The sequence below is a fragment of the Thunnus thynnus genome, chromosome 15 (assembly GCF_963924715.1).
Source record: "Thunnus thynnus chromosome 15, fThuThy2.1, whole genome shotgun sequence".
Lineage (NCBI taxonomy): Eukaryota > Metazoa > Chordata > Actinopteri > Scombriformes > Scombridae > Thunnus > Thunnus thynnus.
In genome coordinates this window covers 27738965-27760443 of record NC_089531.1, presented here as the reverse complement: position 1 = coordinate 27760443, position 21479 = coordinate 27738965, and the positions used below count along the sequence as shown (strand labels likewise).

General features: G+C 39.1%; 1 protein-coding gene across 5 annotated transcripts in view; it reads left to right on the top strand.

The window, feature by feature from the left end:
- The window catches only part of thrb (thyroid hormone receptor beta), a 130007-nt gene that overhangs the window by 12540 nt on the left and 95988 nt on the right, over positions 1-21479 (top strand). Inside the window, exon 2 of one of the 5 annotated variants that reach the window (XM_067611624.1) lies at positions 5891-5994. The exons of the other annotated variants lie outside the window; for them this stretch is intronic. The gene's annotated coding sequence lies outside the window, so the exon portion shown is untranslated. The remainder of the gene's footprint in view (positions 1-5890; positions 5995-21479) is intronic. 5 annotated transcript variants of the gene reach the window in all.

Here is a 21479-nt window from a genome sequence, read left to right as displayed (position 1 = left end):
GTGATTTGTGTGATCTGCGTCACAGCACTGACAACCTTTGACTGTTTATTGGACCCAAAATTAAGTTTATTACACAAATGTGGGTGTTGTTTTGTCACAAAGATGACCTCTCTATGGGTGAGCCAGAAAATATAAAGAATATGTTGAGGAGCAATATTTATTATTACTTATATTTCAAACATCAAGAGTCATAGGGACATCTGGAACTTTTATGAATTTAACTGTCGGCTCCAATCAGACACCAGAAACCGCGGCATCTCCGAACTCTTTGACAACCGCTCGTACTAGCAAAAACGTACACTACACTACTGTTTTCCTATTCTTATAATTACAGATTATAGATGCTTTTATACCCCGTTTTGGTCATAAATCTGTCAACAAGGCAGCCAAAGAGCAGTCATTTTTCACCCCGCTACTACAATGTGGAAAACTGTGATAGTGACGATGAGGCAGAACCTTTGACAAACCGTGGCGGGTGGTGTGATTTGGCTGGCTGCACATACTTTGCAGCTGTCAGAAACAGCTGCTCACACGGCATACATACGTACATACAAGTGTGTGTAAATATTACATGTACCTGTGAGTTTGGGGTCAAAAAGGTGGGCACTTGAAAAAAAATTGATGTTAAAATTGGCAGTAGCTTTAAAATTTTTCATACTAGAGCTCTTAAGAAACTTTATTTACCTGGCTTGTTTCAAACAATGCAGTTAGGTTTGACCTTTCCAGGATAATGATCCATCACAAGACAACATACTCTATATGCAACACAGAATATGGAAAACGAGCAGCTGGTTTGGCAGACCATATACCAATATATAACTAATAAGGATGTTGATTCTCATGTAATACTCAGCCCGAACATTAGACCACCCTGTTAATAAGACATCAAAGTAAAATATGAAATAATTCCAAATTTGTTTTGCTTGTCCATCAGTCACATACTCACAGACTCTCCTGGCTCTTAAAAATGGTCAAAATGATTTTCTCTGACACTTGGCATTCTTAGGACAGTCTCCTTGAGCTTCTCTTTATCTGTGACACCGACCATTCTTGGCTGCTTTTTATCGGAGATCTCGAGCTAGCATGGTGGGGTATTTCAAAATCAGGATAACACAGTTCTCCAGAAACTGGCAATATGACACTAATGTCCATGTAAACACATTCATTATGTTCATTTTGTGCTACAAGGCTTTGAATAGCTTAGTGAATATATCTTTCATTTGGTTCAAATCAGTCAGCAGTCAGTCTTTTTATATAATTTTGACCTTCATCTCAGAGTGACTGTCAAAGCCTGCTGGGATGCACATGGAAGAATGACAGCAATATTAACATTCCTGCTAAAAATGACTAAAAGTGTTGTCATTCACAAGAGTTAATGAGTAGAAAACATACTGTAATGTGTTATTTTAATAGAAAACACAATGCCAAAGAAGTGGTATTGACCATCTGCAACCAGAGGGATGTTTGTTTGTAGTGGAATCATGCAGGATCATTTCTCTTGTCCTTTAATCACAGGGTTTAGCCTGTACCCTGCAACAGTCAGTGTGAATGCTGCTGCTGTGTCCTTGAGCCGGTTACTGAACTTCTCTCCAATGATAACGACCTCAGTTAAATGCCAAATCCGACTCCGCTTCCTGTGGTGGCTTTGGAAGATTTTTACAACCCTTTAGTTTTTCCCACTTTGTTGTTTATATTAATTTCAATAGGCAACACTTTTGTGCCATCAATTGATATACAGTGGCTTAAAATGAGAAAGCAGATTTAGGAAGTTAAGCTAAAAACAATATTGAAATCTTACACACAGTACCAACACACAGCCTCAAATCAGTAACTGTTTTCAGCAGATTCAAGCTTTAAATCTGTAGCTTCAGATGGTTTGATTTAAGCAGATTTTCCTTGTTGATCTTCTAAGGTTTTGTCAGACTTGAAAACATTAGTTAACTGTGATCTTCAGCTCTCTTTACAGTTTGTTTTGGTAGAGTTCAAACTTTGGCTGGGTCATTTAAGGACACTCAGAGACTTGAAGCCACTCCAAATTTTCCTTGGCTCCGTTCCTTGGCCTCTCGTGCTTTTTCCTGTCTGAGGCTGTATGGGCTCCGCAGCCAGTTTTCTTTCAGGATCTCACTGTATTTGGCTCAATTCATAGCGCTCTCAGTCTTACTACCCTGTAAAACTCGTTACTGCCAGTGAGAGCAATCCCCATAAGCATGATGCTGAAGAAAGGTGTTATCCAGATGAGTGGTTCCTGGTGTTTCCCAGCTGTAGTGGTTGGTATTTAGGCCAAAGGGTGTTGTGTAATCAAACCAGTAGTCTTTTTGCACATGCTGAGTCGTTTGAAGGACCACACCAGTAGTTGAAAATAATTGTAACTGACAAAACTGTGCAGCTCAGTAAATATTGGCAGAGTGGTAGAGGAAGGACACATGGAGGCAACGACATTGTCACCTGGTGTATGGATTATTTGCTCTTTTTTTCCAGGCAAAATAGGAAAAAAAAAAAAAAACTGTTCAGGCTGGTTTTGAGAGGTTGAGGTTGGAAAAAACGAGATACACAAATTAAAAAAACCTGTCAAAACTTGTCAAAAGAACATGAGGAAACTCAGTAATTAATCAAAGAAAACCAGAAGGCCTAAATGCACTGAAAGCGGTAATAGACACGTCTCATTTGATGTTCCTATGGCGCAATGCAGGCATCACATTTGAAATGCCAACGCCAGAGAACCAACACTGGTTTGTCCCGTTCTTTTTATTTATTGCTGTATTAGTTGGATGTAATGAACGAATGAAAAGGAGAAATGCAGAGGAGGAAAATAAAACGAAGAGTGTCTGTCTCCACAGTACATCATCTGTGTGTTTCATCCTTATTTATTGTTCTTTACCGCTGTGAAACAATCAGAAAATAACGTTTTATTTCTCTCGTTCACTGCTTTGTTCTCACTACCGCCGCTCCCTCTCCTCGCTCGACCAACACTGCACTCTCTCTCTCTCTCGCTGGTGCTCTCAGCTCGCTCGCGCTTTCTCTCTCTCTTTTTCAGCCGCAGAAAAAACAGTTTTGGTTGCTGAGTCCTTGTTTGACACTCCTAAATCCAAACAAGGTCGGACCAGGGGCGTCGAGGCAGTTTGACGTGCCTCATAATGCGTTTAGTGCACGTTCAGCCGTTTTAAAAAATAGTTATGCTTCCGAACACACGCGTCAGACATTTTCAGTGTATTTGAGCTTTTTTAAGCTAGGCCCATGGCTGTTGGGCAGATGATGCCACCAGCAAGATTGCAGCTAAACTGAACTAACTGAACTGAGGAGCTTCTACACTGGCTTTTAAACAGGAAGCTTCTCACACAGTCAAAAAACAAAATTAGGGTTAATTAAACCACACAAACAACATTTATTATTCTCATTGTACTAACAGATAATTCTGACATAAATGCTGTTAAAAACTACTTTATAAAAGTATTTCCTGAAAACACTCTTGCACTTTACTCATCATGGTACAGTCAGAGTTCTCTTCACTAGAAAGTCCCACTTCCTGTGTGTGTGTTTCAAATGTGTAGTTATTTCACAAACGTAATGTGTACTAAAATAATGACAAAATAATTAATTGTTAACTGGGTTAGCATGCCAATGTGCTCTATTGATTAACCATGCTAACATAGCTACGGGGGCTTTTGGCTACCATACCTTTTGTTGTGAATTTAGTTGTGGCCAATGCGCAACATACTCTCCAGAGGGCACGATTTATCACAGTGACAGGCTCTACCTAAAAAGAATCATAAAGGCAGAAAAATATAGTGTAGAGAACAATCTTATAACTTTTCTGTGAAACAGCTTCCCACGTATGGGAGAGCTTTGGAGATATTCAAATGACAGTGCAATGATCCTCTAGAATGTACTAATTCAGGTGTTGCTTTGATTTTTGTGATAATTTTACAAATTTCACCTGTATTCAAATGATTCCTGGTTCAAATGGTTCTGATTCTGATATTTTGAATAAGAACTTTGACAAAATAATTGTAACTGAGCTTCCACTGTGTTTGTTCAGCTGAATAAAACTGTGACATGCATTTGAAAGCGTCAGAAAAAGCCAATAGATGGACCTTGGGTTAAGATTATTTTGTCAAACTATGTCTAAGGTCAAGAATGAACTCTCAAGCTCATAAATGTTCATTATTTCACACTTGTTTTCTCGATTCATACCAGCAGTAGCTTATTCTGATGCGCTGAGCAAAACTCAGGAGAGACTCAGCAGCCACATATTTCTCTGTGTTCTGTTCAGCGTCTTCAGGTTAGGCTAATCCATTGTCACTAACTTTGTAGCTAACCCCCTTCACTTTTCCAGCAGTTGGGGAAACAATAGACAAGACTTTTCTTGGTCTTGAGCAGCTTCAGTGTTTATTAAATTCCACACTGTAGCCTATACTGTACATTTAGTGCCGGATTGTCAACTTACTGCCAACCCTTTCCTCTGCTCACATTCACTGTCATTTTTCTGCTGCTCGCTCCCTTGTTCAACCACACACTTGCTACGCATACACATTACACACTTTCCTATTCCTCCTTAGTGGAGCTACACTACCAAGATTTTCCCAGGCAATGACACAGAGGTTGAGTCATATTTCGGAAAAGAGAAGCCCCCGAATGCTACTGATTTCCAAATGAATGGATATTTGGCGTTATTTTTGGCATTTAAAAAACAGTTAAAACATGTATAACCAGCAATGTAGACAGACGTTTAAAAGGCATTGTTCCAATTCTGAACCAGTTCTCAATACCTAACCCTGCTAATGGGCCCAACTGACTTAGGCTATTGTCACTCTCTTTGCTAACACAAAAACCAGAGTGAAAGCTAGCATGCTATGCTAAAGGAAACTTATTGACACTAATCCATATGTAAAGTAATGTCAGGGAGTATTTTGGGTTTGACACAATACATGGCAAAATCATGGATAAAGGTAAGAACTGAACGCACTCGCCTTACAGTAACGTTAGCTTGTCACTAAAGTGAGGCAGAAGAGACAATGTGAATGAACTAGATCCTACAGTGTAGTTTAGCATTAGCCCATGTGGGTAATTCATTCAAACAAATTGTCAGTTGTAATTCTTGCCCAAATACATTTGTTTTCACACAAGGCTCAGAATTTCAGATCAACGTTTCTTATGTTATATTTCTTATATATCAGTAAACACTGGCACTCTTCTCTATCCGTTTATATACAGATAATGTGTTTTGTTTTGTGTTGAAAACCTGTGGACATACATGCAAAAGACTCAAATACTACTTTTTTCTGTCTTAGACCATGAATAATACTACTGACATACCATTGATGGTGTTTCTAAATAGCCTAACATACTCTGAAGATAAAAATATACAGTATATGAAACATGCAGTGACCCTCATACAGTAAAGAACGATAACAGCAGAAACAACGTAGAGTTCAGAAGGTTGAGAGGGTAGTCGTATGAGGTATTTCTGTAAGATTTCTGTGTTAAATATCTTAAAAATAGATTGATATACAGCAAACAAACAAAAAAAAGAACCATTGTATGTAGTCATGTTTTCAGCCGGTGGTAACATGTCTTCACCCTGCTCCTCTCATCATATCACAGAGCCAGGCACTTAGGCAGAAGGAAGTAAAACATGATAGCTAGTCAGAAAAGAAGCTGTCAGACCGGCCCCTGCATGCTACATACACTGTCTTCTTTCTTTTTTGTTTTGTTTGTTATGTAGAGTCTCTGTGAACATGTATATGATTGTACAGAGGAACTCAGGTTGGCCAATCCTTCTTGCATTCTCTGTCTTTTTGCCTTGAGGTGCACTTGACTCATTCCTTTCATTCTGCTTTCTCTTCCTGTGTCACTTCTTTTTTTCTTTCTTGTTCCCTATGCCGTATGTCAGTCTCTTATATGTGAGCATGTGTTTCTGTGGGTGCCTGTTCATGTTAAAGTCACTCGAAGAGCAAAGAAAGAAGAATCCTGCAAGTCACTGATTTCTGAGCGGAGGTCAGGAGTGAGTTGTTTTTTTTTTTTAACTTGTCATGTAGATCACTCGGCATGATTTTAGTTTTGATTAATATTTTGCAAGATCTGAAACGATGTACTTTGGAGATGAGGCAATTTGTTTCAGCAGGGCTACAGAGGAAATATGCATTTGAAGTTGCGACTCCTCAAAACTTTGAGAACTGATTCAAAAGACAAACACATGTGTTTACAGGATAAGACACGGGGACAGCAGTCTGATTGTCCAAAGGCTTTCACAGGAAAATCCCAGTTTTGTGTCTTTGCAGTGGGATTTTCAGAGAAAACACATTAGGCTAATTAGATTTACAGATATCTTAGTAATCAGATGATCCCCCCCCCCCGATTTGCAGGAAATGGCTGAGGAGAAAACAGGCTTTGGTGCTTCCACCACAGCCCGCCAATAGCTCTTGATGTTGGATTGAGACTAAAGCAGATTTTGTCTCATACCTTAGCCTTTTTTAGAGTCCTTAGTGTATTGTAGATTTAAAGTCAACTAAACCATGTATCAGGATCTAAAATTGGAGCCTAAATTTAAAAAATCTGTTTCGCTTTAAATTTCAAACATTTGGAACTTCAGCAAATATTTATTAGTTTTCTGGGAATGTGTGGATGCTTTGAACCAGAGTTTGTTTGCTTGTGGTGTGATTGGTTCTATACTCAGATGCAAGTGGTTTTTAAAATGTCTGCATTGTGTATCAAAGTATCATTAATGCCTTTGTGTTCTGGATGCACTGTAGATGCTCAAGTGTATTGAGAGCTGATGTGTCAGGTATTTAATTATAGCTTTAATTCAGATTTTATGACATGATTATTACTTCTTTAGTGAAGTTAGTTCTCTGTTTCTCTGTTATGCGTTGTCAGGTTAGGCTAACCCATTGTCACTAACTTTGTAGCTAACTCCCTTGACTTTTCCAGCTGTTGGGGAAATAACAGATGTGACTTTTCATTGTCTGGAGAAGCTGCAGCATTTATTAACTGACACACTGTAGCCTGTATTGTACATTTACTGATAACCTTTTCCTCTGCTCCGCTCACATTCACCATCACTTTTTCTGCTGCTCACCCTCTCACACTTACTGCACAGAGGCTCCCAAACGCTATTGATTTCCGAATGAATGGATATTTGGTGTTATTTTTGGCATTAATGAAAAGATTTTTTTTTGGCCTGGCAGGGGGTTCTCACTGGCCTGGCAGCCCGCCAGACAATTATAAGGGAAACACTGGATTCAATGCATCAAGTGTGATCGTGGCCTCAGTCTTATTTGAAAAGTTCAACAGTGCACTCTAAGCTTACTTGACCGTTTTAATTGGCATTTCAGTAAAACAGCCTGGAATTAAAGCATGTTGTATTTTAGTTGAAAAGGAAAAGTTCTTTGACATTTCTTTAAGAGGAACCCCTGTTGACTGGAAAACACTGCTGTTGATCACAGAGGTTACTGTGCATACAAATGTAGAGTTCAGACTGGAGAGCAAACTGTGCAGCCATTCTCAGAAAAGCATGTACACAAACACACACACACACACACACACACACACACACATATAAAACTGGCAGCCAGAATTTGTGTTTTTCCAATAAAAAAGACAGGCAGGGTGCCGGCCCACAGATTTTTAAGCAAAAGCTGCAGTCTTTTCTTACAGAATGTTGACCTTTTACTTTTCGATCTGTTATTTGTCCTTCTCTTGTACACGACTATTTCTTTCCTAAACATGTTATTAGGTCTTGACCTTTAGGACTTCAAAAACTATTAGCTATGGTGGCTCTGTGATGTAAAACAAAACCAGGATTTGAAATGCCAAACAACTAGGAAATAACTACAGAAACTAAACTACATATGAAATCACAAAGCAATAGGACATATCAGCAAAAAACTGAACTACATTAGGTGCAGTCTATTACATTAATATTTTCACAACTGCATCCTTGAAAAACAGAATGCCAACCAAAATAATAGCATATCTTCACACTGGCTGTGGTAACTATATGACAACATAGTAGAAAGTGTGCCTGCTGTGCCCTGATGACTGGCCAGTGATGAGCTTATTTTGGTTAAGTAGCCTACACTATCTCTAATCTTCTGTTAGGAGGTTAATCCTCTTCTAGCCTTGGAAGCAAGAACAATGTTACTTTTCACTGTACTTTTTACAATGCTTTTCATTATTGCTCTTTGTTCTATTATTGTAATGAAAGAACACAAATGTGAGTAATACATTAATTTTGATATCTCTTTTTTTACAGTCTGAGGTGGTGTCAGGAATGTTGGGCCCATATAACTCTATATATAAGCCATACCACCACATACGCGTATATTCAGCTATACCACAAAGACTTATTTGCACTGCTAGGTTTACAAAAGGTGCAGCCCTTGATACTTTGAGAACACCATCATGCAGCCTCATGCATTGTTTTGTTAGCTCAAGGTTAGCTTTAAACTTGGCCTTATTCATGATTAGCCACACTGTTGGCATGACTGAACAGGTGGCAGTGTTGTTGGTCTGTTGGTAGGCCCACCACGGTAAACCATGTTTAGTCTTTTTACCAAAAAATATTTATTGCAGTCCATATTGTCCTCATGCAGACAGTACAAATAGCTTTTTATTTAAACATACAGCTCATATGCAACTGCAAAAAATGCTAAATTTGAAATGATCAACTAAATGTTTGTTGTCTTCTTTTTTGAACACTGGCTGCGTTTATTTAAAAGAATGATAAAAACTGAAGCTAATACACAGCTCACTTGTAACCAGATATAGCCTGATCCCCAAAACACTGAGGCCTAGTCCAGTTATGAAGGGAGACTATTCTCACAATGTTTGATCTGTTGTTATGGAAACCATTTTTTCCACTTCCAAACTCCAGCAGTCATGAAGCCTACTTTAGTCCTTTGTGATGGTGAAGGATCCTCACAGTCTGTAGATTGTTCATGATAAAGTCATTATTGATAAAAACAAACTGTCAGGCTCGTAAATGATTCCATAGTTCAGCTTGACAATAAATCTGCTTTGGCCTCAAAAGGATGCATTTTTCACATTAGAGCAGGAAGCACAACATGAACAGTTGTGGGAAAGCATTGAGTAGCATTTGTTGAGCAAAGCATTAATCTGTTGTTTTGCAGTGGTGACCAGAGAAATATCTTTGCCTCACTTGAGTAATAAGTCCTAGCTTCCGTAGTCTGTTAAAGGCTCCAGCTGTGGATGTCTGAATTGTGGGGAGAAGGGGATTTCCCGCTGAGGGTTTCCTGGCCTTTCTGTGACGTTTCAATCAGTTATACTCATTTTCAGTGTTAAATATGTTTCATTTCAGTTTCCTCATAACAGACTTAACTACTTTTTAATGGTACCAGCACAGTGGTTTGTCAGAATTCGGGATGGATTTATTTGTTTCTTTTTCACCATTGTTAGATTTCTGCGACTCTAACACATTGTATTTTGTTTCAAGGAGCTTTTCCTTTCACCACATTTCACCGCCGCTGTCTCTCACACATATCATATTTATTTGCAGCAATGTCCTGCCTCACCCACCCTGAGAGGTTTGTTATATGGAGTAACATACACGTGTCATTTGTTGATGGAGCTTAGCGAGAAATTTGGAGCGTTTGTTTTGATGCAACGGATCTCCCGCTAGTGCAAACAGGGCTGAATCGTTGTCTCATAAAAATGAGATTGTTAAAAGTCTGAGCAAGATTGTGATCTTATTTCAGTTGCGATAGTGCGGCCCTTTTTAGAATACACTTTTACAGTTTAAGTTGTTAAACATGTAGTTCACAGGTGGGGTACCTCATTGATCAATCTTGAGTCCCACTTAATTTTCATTGTATGTGCTCCACTTGGAGCACATTCTTTGCAGTTCAGACCTACTCTATTAATCTACATAATACAGCTGCACAGTGCACACCTAGCCTAAAGTAGGCCTATATAAAAATTTCACAGCCAATCCGATTAGAGTGGCTTGACAGCTGAAAAGCTCTGCATTAAGAAAATGTAGCAAGTAGCGCCACTTTCTTTCCTTTGGATAGTGTCTTGTTGACTAGTAATTTCAGTAATATCTGTAGTGAGTTGAGTATCTGTAGTTGTTGTGACCAGGTTTTGACAGGATTTAGATGGCCTCTTTTCATCACAAGCAGCACTATAAAAATGTATTTACTTGCAAAATGTTGCTAAAGATTTTTTTTACCCCAAAGCAGCACTACTTGCTTCACTTTCTAATGCATACAGTCAGTGTGAATATAATTGCAAGTGCCAGCAGCTACAGTTCAGTTTTGCTTTCTATGGCAAACACCACTCAAATACTTTGCTGATGACACACACATCTATGTGTCTATTAAGAGTGGGTGGTAAAAGGTTAAGACAAGCCTTATATTGGTGTTGCTCTCAGCTATATAAGTGATCTTTCTACTAAAAATTCAGAGGTGGATCTGCTAAGGGTACCAGAAGTTTAGAGTACTGCAATTTTGGTTGAAAGCTTAGTTAAAAAAATCATTGTGAAACTCATTCTTTTATGCGTTGCACCATCTCTTTCTTATTTTTGCTGACAAACTAAAACTGAACTACTTAGCTTCTACAAAATGCTTTTTTAATCTTTCATTACATCTAAGTAGTCTGGCAGTCAAACAATGTAATAAATCCTAGAAAACTTAATATTTGCTTTTAATGTCTTTAATGTAAAGCACATTGAGCTGCATTTTGTATGACAGGTGCTATGCAAATAAAGTTATTATTATTAGTGATCAGAAACAGTCCATTTGTTTTAACTTGGGTGAACCAACCTAAGTTAATGTTACAGTTGCTAAAAGTTTGTTTTTGTTCATTATATGAAATGTAGATTTATGTTTTCTGAGTTGACATACAGGAAACATCTATTTAATACTGGAACGTTAGAAGTCCTGGCTTTGTCAACACTTCCAAAGCTGATTTCACATTAATGACCTACCACTGCCTTCACATTAAAATCCATTTATTGTGAAGCACATGCAGAAAGTACTGATTGACTATTAAGCTGACCATATCAACTGACTCACCAAAGCTAATGAACGGGGCAGAACAAACCACAATGAAGCTCCTGCTGTGGCAGTGCTGTTTGAGTGACTGAATGACTGCTGGCACGTCGTGATAAATGAGGCAGTATTATGCAGAAGGGAATTGCTGTGGAGAGGAAAATTCTGACGCAGTGGGTTGCCGCAAGGACTAAAATGTAGCAGACAACAATTAAGTTGTAAGTTGTAGGCCATGCAACTAGAAAGTTAAAGAAGAACTTACTCACCAAAAACAAATTACATCTGAAAAGACTAATCTGAAGTCACATTACTAAACTGGGAACATTAGTCATACCCTGAATATGAGAGGAGGTTTGTGCAAGAATTTCCCTTTTTCAAATTACAGACCACTCTTCTCACACTGGATAAGAATTACTTGAGCACTATGCAATTTTGGAATTTAATCTGCATCTGTCTTTTGTGTGGCACATTCACAAGCAAAAGTCAAAGTTTGCATTTTTCTCAGATTTACTGAGCAAATCCATCTTTAAAACTGAGACATAGCAGCAGCCCCAAGATGTTTGTTTCAGGGCCTGTTGAAAGATAAAATCCTTGTAAAAGGAAAATTTAGGGAAATAAGCTTATTTGTTTTTCCCCAAGAGTTAGATAAAAAAGATCTTATGTCTGTGTCTTCAGTATAGAGCTGTATCAGAAGGTGATAGCATGAAAGTTAGCATAAACACTGGAAGTGGGAGGAAACAGCAAGCCTGGCTTCCTCCAAAATGATGCTTAGAAACAGCTATAGTGCTGGTTTCCTGACAACCTCATTGTCGGAATACTGGGACGTCACTGCAGCTGGCTGGTATTTGCCAAGAAATAGTTACAGTACATAACTGCCCCTAGAAGTGCAACTTGTTGTTTTTACATTTCTGGTTGTGGTTGGATTAAATAAATGAGATAAAATGTGTTAATTAGTGAGTTTTAAAGGAACATTGGAACATTGGACAGAGGAAAGCCAGCTTTTTCCCCCTCCTTCCAAACTTTATGCTAAGCTAACATAATTTCCTCCTTACTCCAGCCCGGTGCTTAACACACAGACATGAGATTGGTATTGATCTTCTCGTCTTACTCAAAGAAAGAAGTGTATTTCTAAAAACAGTTCCTTTTAAGAAATTGTACATGTCTCACTTTCTTTTGAGATTCCACTTATTTGATGGATGGGGTCAATGCTGAGTGCCTACATTTTTATTGGTAATATTCACTGTAGCCTTCATAATGGTGGATCATGGAAAGTAGGAAAAACAGAGGAATTCTTGGAAGAAACCATCCAAATCACTTGCACATGACTGATGAATTTTATCAATGAACCTCTGTGTTTGGTGAAATATTGTAAGCACAGCCATTGGGGGTAGAAACTTTACTTTACAGACTTGGCAGATTGGCACAGGATCAAGAACGACCTCTGCAATGGTTACAAATTACAGAAGGACCCCAGCTAATAATAGTCGTGTGCAAGTAGGGAATTTCCTCGTGATTAAAATCGCTGACAATCTCTGCGTTTCATCAGTGGCAGTTCATCACCGGGACAAAAGCTTTAGTGACATTATTGTTGCTCTTGGCAGCTACTATCATGTACCTTCCCCTTTGTATTTAAGATAACCGTAATTAAATGGAGCCACATTTGTTTGGACATCACACGTAGATCTATTTGCATCACTCATCTATCCTGCTTTGAACATGTTCCTGATGTACCTGGTTTTACCTCACTTTCTGATAATAGTGTAATAGTCCCAGTGGAATAGCTGGGTGCGTTTGTTATTGTGTTTCTATTATTTTCAAAGTTCATGTTCTTTTAGCTATATTATTGATCAAATGTCTGTGTATATATAAAGATCAACACTGACAAATGCTGATATTTTGAACGCCTGCTCTGTGAAGAAAAACCCATTGGGATTATTTGTAGTGGGGTACTGAATCATATATAACTGAAGAACAGGAAGATCTCACAGATGTGTCAATTCCCATGTGGTTCAGACTGCGGGTTTGACCTGTAGTCAGACGCTGACAGCAGATAATCTTGTGTGCCATCTTTATGCTAACACACACTTCCTTCACTGAGCAAACAAAAGGTCATTGCCAGCAACATTTCGACATAGATATATCATCTATTCAGTGTGCGGTTGTCTTTTAACAAAAGTTTAAAAGGCATCCTTGAAGGAAGGCCTTAAAGTAAAGCTTAGCGGAGTTTGAAATGTACTTTAACACTCAGACCACTTGAACTAGATCAGCCTGGCCTCATTCGCCACAGTTTACCATCCTCAGAAATAAATAACTTGCGCCTTCAAACTTTTCATGTGACTTGCAGTGAATGGGGTTATGCATCTGACACAGATTGACTGGATTTACTGTGCAGTGATGTTCAATGCAATAAACTCATGTTATACCCTTTCTTTCTCTTCTATGTGCCTGGATTATGATAATTACCTGCTGACACCACTACAGGTAGGTTGTAATCTCCTTTTATTCTTTATCCACCATGTACTGTACATCAGTGTTGGCATCCTCTGAACTAACTTTTCCATTTTTCTAAATCACAAAGTTCTCACTTCATGCATATTGCTTTTTTTACTGCTTAGTTACCACTGTAAGTTGGACCGGGTATCAAATTGCAGTAATTTTTTGGTTAAGACCAAGTGTTGAAAACGGTCAATTATGGAAAGCTGGTGTAGAATGTCTGCTCAGATTTGTGATCTGAATCTCTAATTCTTACATCAGATAGTATTTTATTTTGGTAAACTTCTTGTTCAGCTGCTTGTGTTTGAGAACATTGGAGAATATGTATCCCTGCTCTCATCTCACTTTCCGGTTATTATTAAATACAATTGTTTTTGTCTTTGTTTCACTATTTCCTCAGCAAATTTGCAAAAAATTGTCCTGTTTCCCTGGTTTTTCTGCACTTGTTTCTAAATCCAGATTCTCACATTCAGTGCATGATTCAGACAAAACGGATAACACAGGAGGACACTGTGTGGGTTTACACATTACCTATGCCAGTCTCGTCAGTAAAACCTCCAGTTGTGTGGCCTAATGTGATCCTGTTATAATCGGGAGTGGATTTATGTTAAGTATGAGGAGCTTATGAACCGCCTGGCAGTCAGTGTGGAGCTGTGCTGTGTTTTCATGCTTCAGGGAAAGTTAAAAAACGCTAGAAGCAGAGTAGGGGTTTCTGGCACAACTTCACCTTCCTCCAAGGTGTATGGAGAAGAGAAAAAAAAGTCTAAAGAGGTCAAAACTCCAGTCACACTTGTATTATATAGAACAACTTTATTGTTATACAATTAAGTTGTTCTATATACTACAAGTGTGGCTGGAGTTTTGACCTCTTTAAAGTTTAAAAAAAAAACGCTCTCAGGCTTGGATGGAGATGAATTATTCATGGAGATAGAAGGAGATGAGCTGTAAAAGCCTTCATCTTCACTTTTCTGCCCCTGGCTGTGCCGCTCCGTGGTGCACTCTGAGCGAAGGGGTGAGTTGGGGTAAAAAGGCACGTGATTATCCTTGTAGAATATCGATACCACATGGACTGGCAGGGTAAGAGCAGGTAGGGGGCTATGCTAATGGGGTACACCAGTTGCCTTTTGCTTATAGACTCTGATCCAAACCGCTAATTTTTGGGGGTGTCATACATCTGTTTTGTGTTTTGGTTCCACCATCATGTAGTCATGTTGACATTCTCATACGGTACGCACTGAAGCTGTCAGCAGGTTGTAAAATAAGAAGTTGTTACTGTGTAATACTAGCAGGCATGGAGGCAAACCGTAGCAGGGCCGGCAGTGAGCTACATTATTTAGTTATATGGATGAATTACATTAACTGCCATTGGATCTATGACAGAACTGCTCACTACATGTGAAGGACTCTCCTTGCATCTGGAGCACATGGTTGTAGGAAGAGCTTTTTAGAAGGTGAAGCAACTAAGGTTTTGACATTAAGCGTGTCTTCATCAGAGTAAGAAAAGGCAGTGGTATACGCCTTGTTTAAAATGCCTGCGCCCAATAATAACTTTCTCTCATTGGATGGAATTGAATTCTGTGTGTTGCTTACATCAAGCCAATGCCATATTGCCACAGCATTTATAAATATAGTGTATATCATGAAAACATCATTGAAGCTAGGCATTGATAGACTTTAAAGAGGGTTTGAGCACCTACATATTCGGCCTCCTAGAGAGAATGTGCCCCTTTTCTGTGCTGTTTTTTAAATAAATAAATCAATACATTCCTGTTATTCCTGCTACATCCAGCATGTCACAACAATATACTCAGTAGCTCATCTTGTCTCTGAGTGTAGCTGACAGAGAATTTTTATTAGTAAATGTTAGTGTTAATAATTTACCGCGAGGTAAAGTGACTGCAGTTGACTGAACTCAGTAGCGTGGAACTAACGTTCTGGGAGACTATTATTGTCATTGCACATCCCATGCAAAGCTGGTATGAATACTGTCATGCAACATGTTTCTCCAAGTTAGTTATAAAGTTGTGACAAAGATATGCATCTTTATCCCCCACAAGCTACAAGATAATGATGATATGATACACTTAAGAAATTAAGGATATTTTCCTTCCTCCTGTAACAAGCAGCCAATGAGGTGCGTTCAGGGTTAGCTAAGTTAGTCTGAGTTTCTGGCGTCAAATTGATCTGCATTAACTATAGTCAGCAGTGATATTGTCATTGTGTTTGTGTTATTGATGTGAGACATTAAAGTGTAACTGCACCCCTAGGTCTGAACCTAAATCCACCCACTGCACAAGTTTGAAAAATTCTAAAAATTGGGCAAGAGGCTGAGAGGAGGGCAGGAGGGGCTGAGGAGAGGAGAGGAGAGGGGAGGAGAGGGGAGGGGAGCATGGCTGTATGAGGCAGGAGGGCAGCAGTTGCTCAGCATGACATATAATAATAATAATGAGAGGAAGACAAACAGTGCAACGACATTTAAATGAACCAGAAGTCAGAGCTGGCAGTCACAAAAACAACAGAAATCCTCCTCGCATCTCACCCTGCAGCCCTACAACTCTCCAGCTGTCTGCTCCTGCAGGTTACACCGCGATTTAACGTTTTAAAACAAGATTTTACCAGCTGATAACAGCAGGAACAGACAGCCGGAGAGTTGAAGAGCTGCAGATGTGAGGTGGATTTCTGTTGTTTTTGTGACTGCCAGCAGCTCTTCCTCCCGCGGACAGTCACAGACGGAGAGACCCCCTCCAGCAGGCCGGCACCACTGTAGCTGCCGTTAGTTCCTGAAGCTAAAACTGTCTCTCTCCATCAGCATGTATTTGAAAATGAGTGCGGGGCCATTTGTATAAATTTCATGATGTGTAAAATTCCCAAACTTTTGACTCTACGTCAGCGTCGGCCCCGCCTTTTCAGGGCTGATTTGAAACAGCAGGTGACAGGTTGAGCTGTTTTCAACCCATGAAATGCCAATTTTCTTATAAATTTGTTGTCAATGTCAATATTAACACCAGCATTTATGTGTTTCATCATATTACTGTCATATCATTTAGTTTACAGCTCAAAAAACACGTTATAGCGCCTAATGCATGATTATATGTACATTTAGCATACATATTTCCTTTAACTGTTAAAATATTTTATAAACCAATGTCTAATATACCTTATCAAAAGCTTATGTGTTGCTTTTTAGATGATGCTATGTGAATTATATTAAACTTATTTGTTGGCACATCGTAATAGTAGCCATACAATATCAGCATCTTATTACTGAAGCAATTATGCCTTCTGTGGAGAGGTGGTAAGAGACAAATATGGAAGCAAGAGAAGCAGCCGTGCAGCCAGAGGAAATGCATCTATGTCAGCAGTATTAAGCTGAGCTTCTGCAAGTGCGGATGTCAGTCGGAGTGCTACAATACGTAGAGTATGGCTGGTTAACGTGGAGAATTCACTGAAATACACTGAAATTCTTTGCATGCATCATTAATTAACTGTCATGTAGCTCAGTCATGAATTTGTTTTTTAATATCCCTTTAACGGTGTTGCAGAAGCAGTCATTCCAAGCATATATTTATTTAATTATTTGCGAAAATCGCCCTTTATGAATTTGGACCCCTGCCCCTCTAACATCCTCTGCCTGTCCCCGATTAAAGCTGTCCAACCTTTTAGGAAACAGCCCAATCATAGAACACAAGATGTCTCCGAACACTGATAGAAAATTTAGAAATCTATTTGCTCATATAATCTATATGGTCCAATTGTGTTCAGTGCACAAATCCAGCAACTTTCTCTGCATAATAATTTGTTCACAGCTCCCTTCAGGGGATAAGGAAATCTTTTCAATACGAGAGAATTTCAAGATAGAGGTAGTTCCATGATTTGCATTCACATAATGACGTCTTATTCCTCCATAGAGCTCCGTGTTGTACAGAAACTATTAAAAACACATCAATGAGCCACACTGTTATACTGAGTAACATGTTCTTTCATTACCATGAACACACACACTGTAGTTTAATTTCACTCAATCCCACACACACTGCCCTCTCCCCAAAATACTCTCTAGAGCAGTGCTTTTCTAACCTGGGAGTTAACTCTCAGAGTTACATGATACATTTAAGGGGTCACCAGATGATTCTGGTGATTAATTCTCTAAACTGTGCTTTTCCAGCCCTCTAAAAATCTTTCAAATAAGATAAATCTGAGAAGGAAAATGCACTAATTCCATAACCTGTCATTTGGGGAGGTCACATGTTCATTTTTTAGGTGTCACCAGCCAAAAAGGTTGGGAACCACTGCCCTAGAGTGCTAAATGTGTATTAATCCACAGCTAAAAATAGTCCCAAGAAATGAACTACTTACTCCTGTTTGCTACAAACCACAGTGCCCAGCTGTTTGAAATGATACTATGGTGTGATCTGTTTTTACATCTTCAGTAGGAAAAAATGGGGTTTGGGCTGAGAGCCACAGACAGGTTAGTGGAGATGGAAAGTATTGAGAAACTAACACATTGTAGGGATTTGTTGACAGAAAGAAAAACATAGAATAATGCAAGCCTTATCCTTTAAAAAGACTGGTCTGGTCTGAACCTTGCATTATATCAAGCAAGGACAAGACAGTTTGTTTGACATTTGGGTGTTTACAGATCCAAATAGCAAGAAGCAGATACTTAAAACCCTGGCATGGGTTTCATCTTTTGTTGGTTTTGTTTGTCATCAGATATGAAAACAGTAATTGGACTGGAACATTGCTTACAGGGTATTTTTTTCTTTCTACTTTATGAACAAAGTGGCAAACATAATGTAGACTGGGGATTGCCATTTAACTCTTGCCAACAGTTCATATTAAAAGTTTTATTTACCATCATTCACATTAACCTAATTTAAAATTTTGTAATCCAAACACATAATATATGAAAGTCTTTGTTTGCAGATGATTTTCTAAAAGCATTGGCTTAATGTCTATCAATAACTTCTTCGTCTTATTCTTCTCAGTAGAGTGATGGATGGAACTTGTCTGTTCACAGTACTGCTTGCCTGCTTTCATGCACTGTTACTGGCCTTTATTCATCTTGAGAAAGACCAGGAAAGGGTAAGGGAAGAGGCAGTAATATCTTGTAACAAGAAGCAAATTTAATAGATGATACAAAATGTAATGTCATTTTTGAGAACCACAAAATGTTGCTGGCTCACCAAACATTTCTGAGTCCATTTCCATCATTTAATGATCTTGTGGTGTTTGTGTTATTTCTGTGGCTAACTGGCTAAACATAGGTGACATTAGTGGAATTTTGAAAATACCAGGATTTAATCTCAGCCCCTCTGAATAAAAAAATCCAACACTTCTTTGTGGGAGAGATCCATTGTAAGAGGCAGAAATACCAATCCCCCAGCAACCAATACCCACAGTAGACGAGTGAAATGAAGCTGTTTTGCAATCACAGAAACACCCCAGTGTTTATTAAGTAACTTCTTAGCTTGCTTCTCAAGTCCACACACCACCTGAAGAAAAATACATTCTGCCCTCCCTGGATTTTTAAAGGCATTTGTGAAAAGTAGGTATGCACAAAGTGAAGAAGTAGATGATGCAGTTAGAAAGAAAGTGACACTAAGACAGAAGATAAAATTGAGGATTCTAAGGTTGGGGTTTAAGCCCTGCTAGTGGCCAAAAAGATGGTGACGTTTGGTTGGTTGGTGTGTCCATCAACTTGCTTTGACTACTCATGGTCATCAGAGGATGATTCTTAATGATGTTGCTGATGCCAAAACCTCTACCTCTACTATTGCCGTTGTGATCCTGTGACATTTTAGGCCAAAATGTTACAATTACACAGAAAACAAACTCTTAACAGGCAGATTGCTTTGACGTTTGCTGGTGTACATTCATGCTGCATGCAGAGGATACCCCCTGATTTAATGAGCCTGCAGTTTTTCTTCTAGCATCACCTTAAAAAAGTATATTTCATAATACTTACAGCTGTATAGAGTAATTGTTGTGGCCAATTGGTGGACAAACTGCTGACAGATACCTACCTATTTCACCTTTCAAAAATGTTATGGCTGACATGCTAGCAAACAGTTGCCTATCAGTGCATCCACAGCGACATTATCATCCTTTTGGATTTTGTCCATTATTAACTCTCCTTAATTCTGGTTTTGCTTCCATCAATTCCTGAGAAAAATATCTGTCTCTCTAACTGCAAAATGCTCCACTATGTTCACCAGCTAGTTGCTAACAATGTATGAGTGCTGTTTAGTTCTGGGAAGGTAGAGTAAAGTGGATTTATCAAAAGGTATTTGATGAAAACAGTTGCAGACAGAGTTGATGAGTGGTAAGACTAAAAAACAATGAGCCTAAAGAAGCAAAAAAAGTTGCATTGTTTATTAATGTCACATAATTGGGTGATTCACTCTGTTGCTCCGTGTTCCCCTTTCGAAGGAACTGACCAGCCAGTGAGAAGAATTGTTATTCCCCTGAAACATTGTACAGTTTGACTTCCTCTGTGTGGCAAGTAAAACTCACCTTTTGATTGGATAATCAATAGATCATGTTCTCAGTGGCTAGTTGGACTCAGCTTTTATGAGCAGGTTATAATTCATCCTCGTATGTCCAGTGTTACCCACACTGACATGAACTTTTGATCACAGGTTTTCACACAATATCCTGTTTAAAAATCTGTATTCAGACGTTCATGAAACTTTCTTTTTGTCAGACTAACCTGACTGGGTGAATGTTGGTATGTAGTATAAAGTGCATTGAGTGGTGGGAAGACTAGAAAGGCTCTATATAAATGCAGTCCATTTCCCATCTACCTTTAAGGGGTGCTGGAATGGGAGCCTCAGCAGTGTGGCCTGTTATGTAAGGCCTTGGCTGTGGAGCTCAGAGCTGCGTGGCCCCTGCGCTGTCCCTGTGCCAACAAGCACAGGAGGTTTCATCACCCCGCTGTTTCAAAGGGCCCTCTGGACTCTGAATATTGTTTAGTGCTGTTCTGTAGTTTGCCTAATTCATTTTCTCCTTTATCTCTCCTTTACACTTACCATCTGTCATCATCCCCGATAGTCCTCCTCTTTTAAAGCCTCTTTTTCCTCATCCACTCTCCCCTTTTGCTGACTCACTCCACTCTCTGAAATTATAATGCACTGAAATAGCTGACTCTGTCCAATGGTCGTATTGCACAATTTTGGTTTTCATATCTGCCTCTCTCCTCTGTGATTCCCTCCCCACCGAGACGGCGTCTGACAAGAAGCTGTGAAGAAGGATAAGGCGAGGAGGACTTACTCCCACTTGTTTTTTTATTTTTGTTTGTGCAAAAATACATCATTTATTTTTACACACAGAGGAAAGTAGAGACAGAGTTTTTGTGTCATATTAGGTTATGAGGCGAGATATCATCATCTGTCATTTAAACTGATTTATGAAACATTTTTATTGGAATTACATTTGGCCTTATAAACAGCATTAAAAAAAATAAGCATTAATAAAAATAATGTTAATTGTTACATAGGCATAGTAACAAGTAAAATATGTGCTTGATAATTTAGGGAGCAAATGTGTATCTATGTATCTCGGGAGAGACTCAGCAGCCACACATTTCTCTGTTCTCTAACCCATTGTTGCTAAGTTTGGCGCTAACCCCCCCCCCCCCCCTCCTCGCCTCCACTATTCCAGCAGTTGGGGAAACAACAGATGTGACTTTTCTTGGTCTTGGCAAGCTGCAGCATTTATTAACTGACATACTGTACATTTACTGCCAGATTGACAACTTACTGCTAACCTTTTCCTCTGCTCCGCTCATATTCACGTCACTTTTCTTCCGCTTGCCCTCTCACACTCGCTCAACCACACACATTATGCACTGCCCTGTTCCTTAAAAGAAGCTACGTTGCCAAGAGTTTTCCCAGACAACGACACAGAGGTCGACTCACGTTTCGGGACAGCATTGCACAGAGGCTCCCAAATGCTATTGATTTCCGAATGAATGGATAT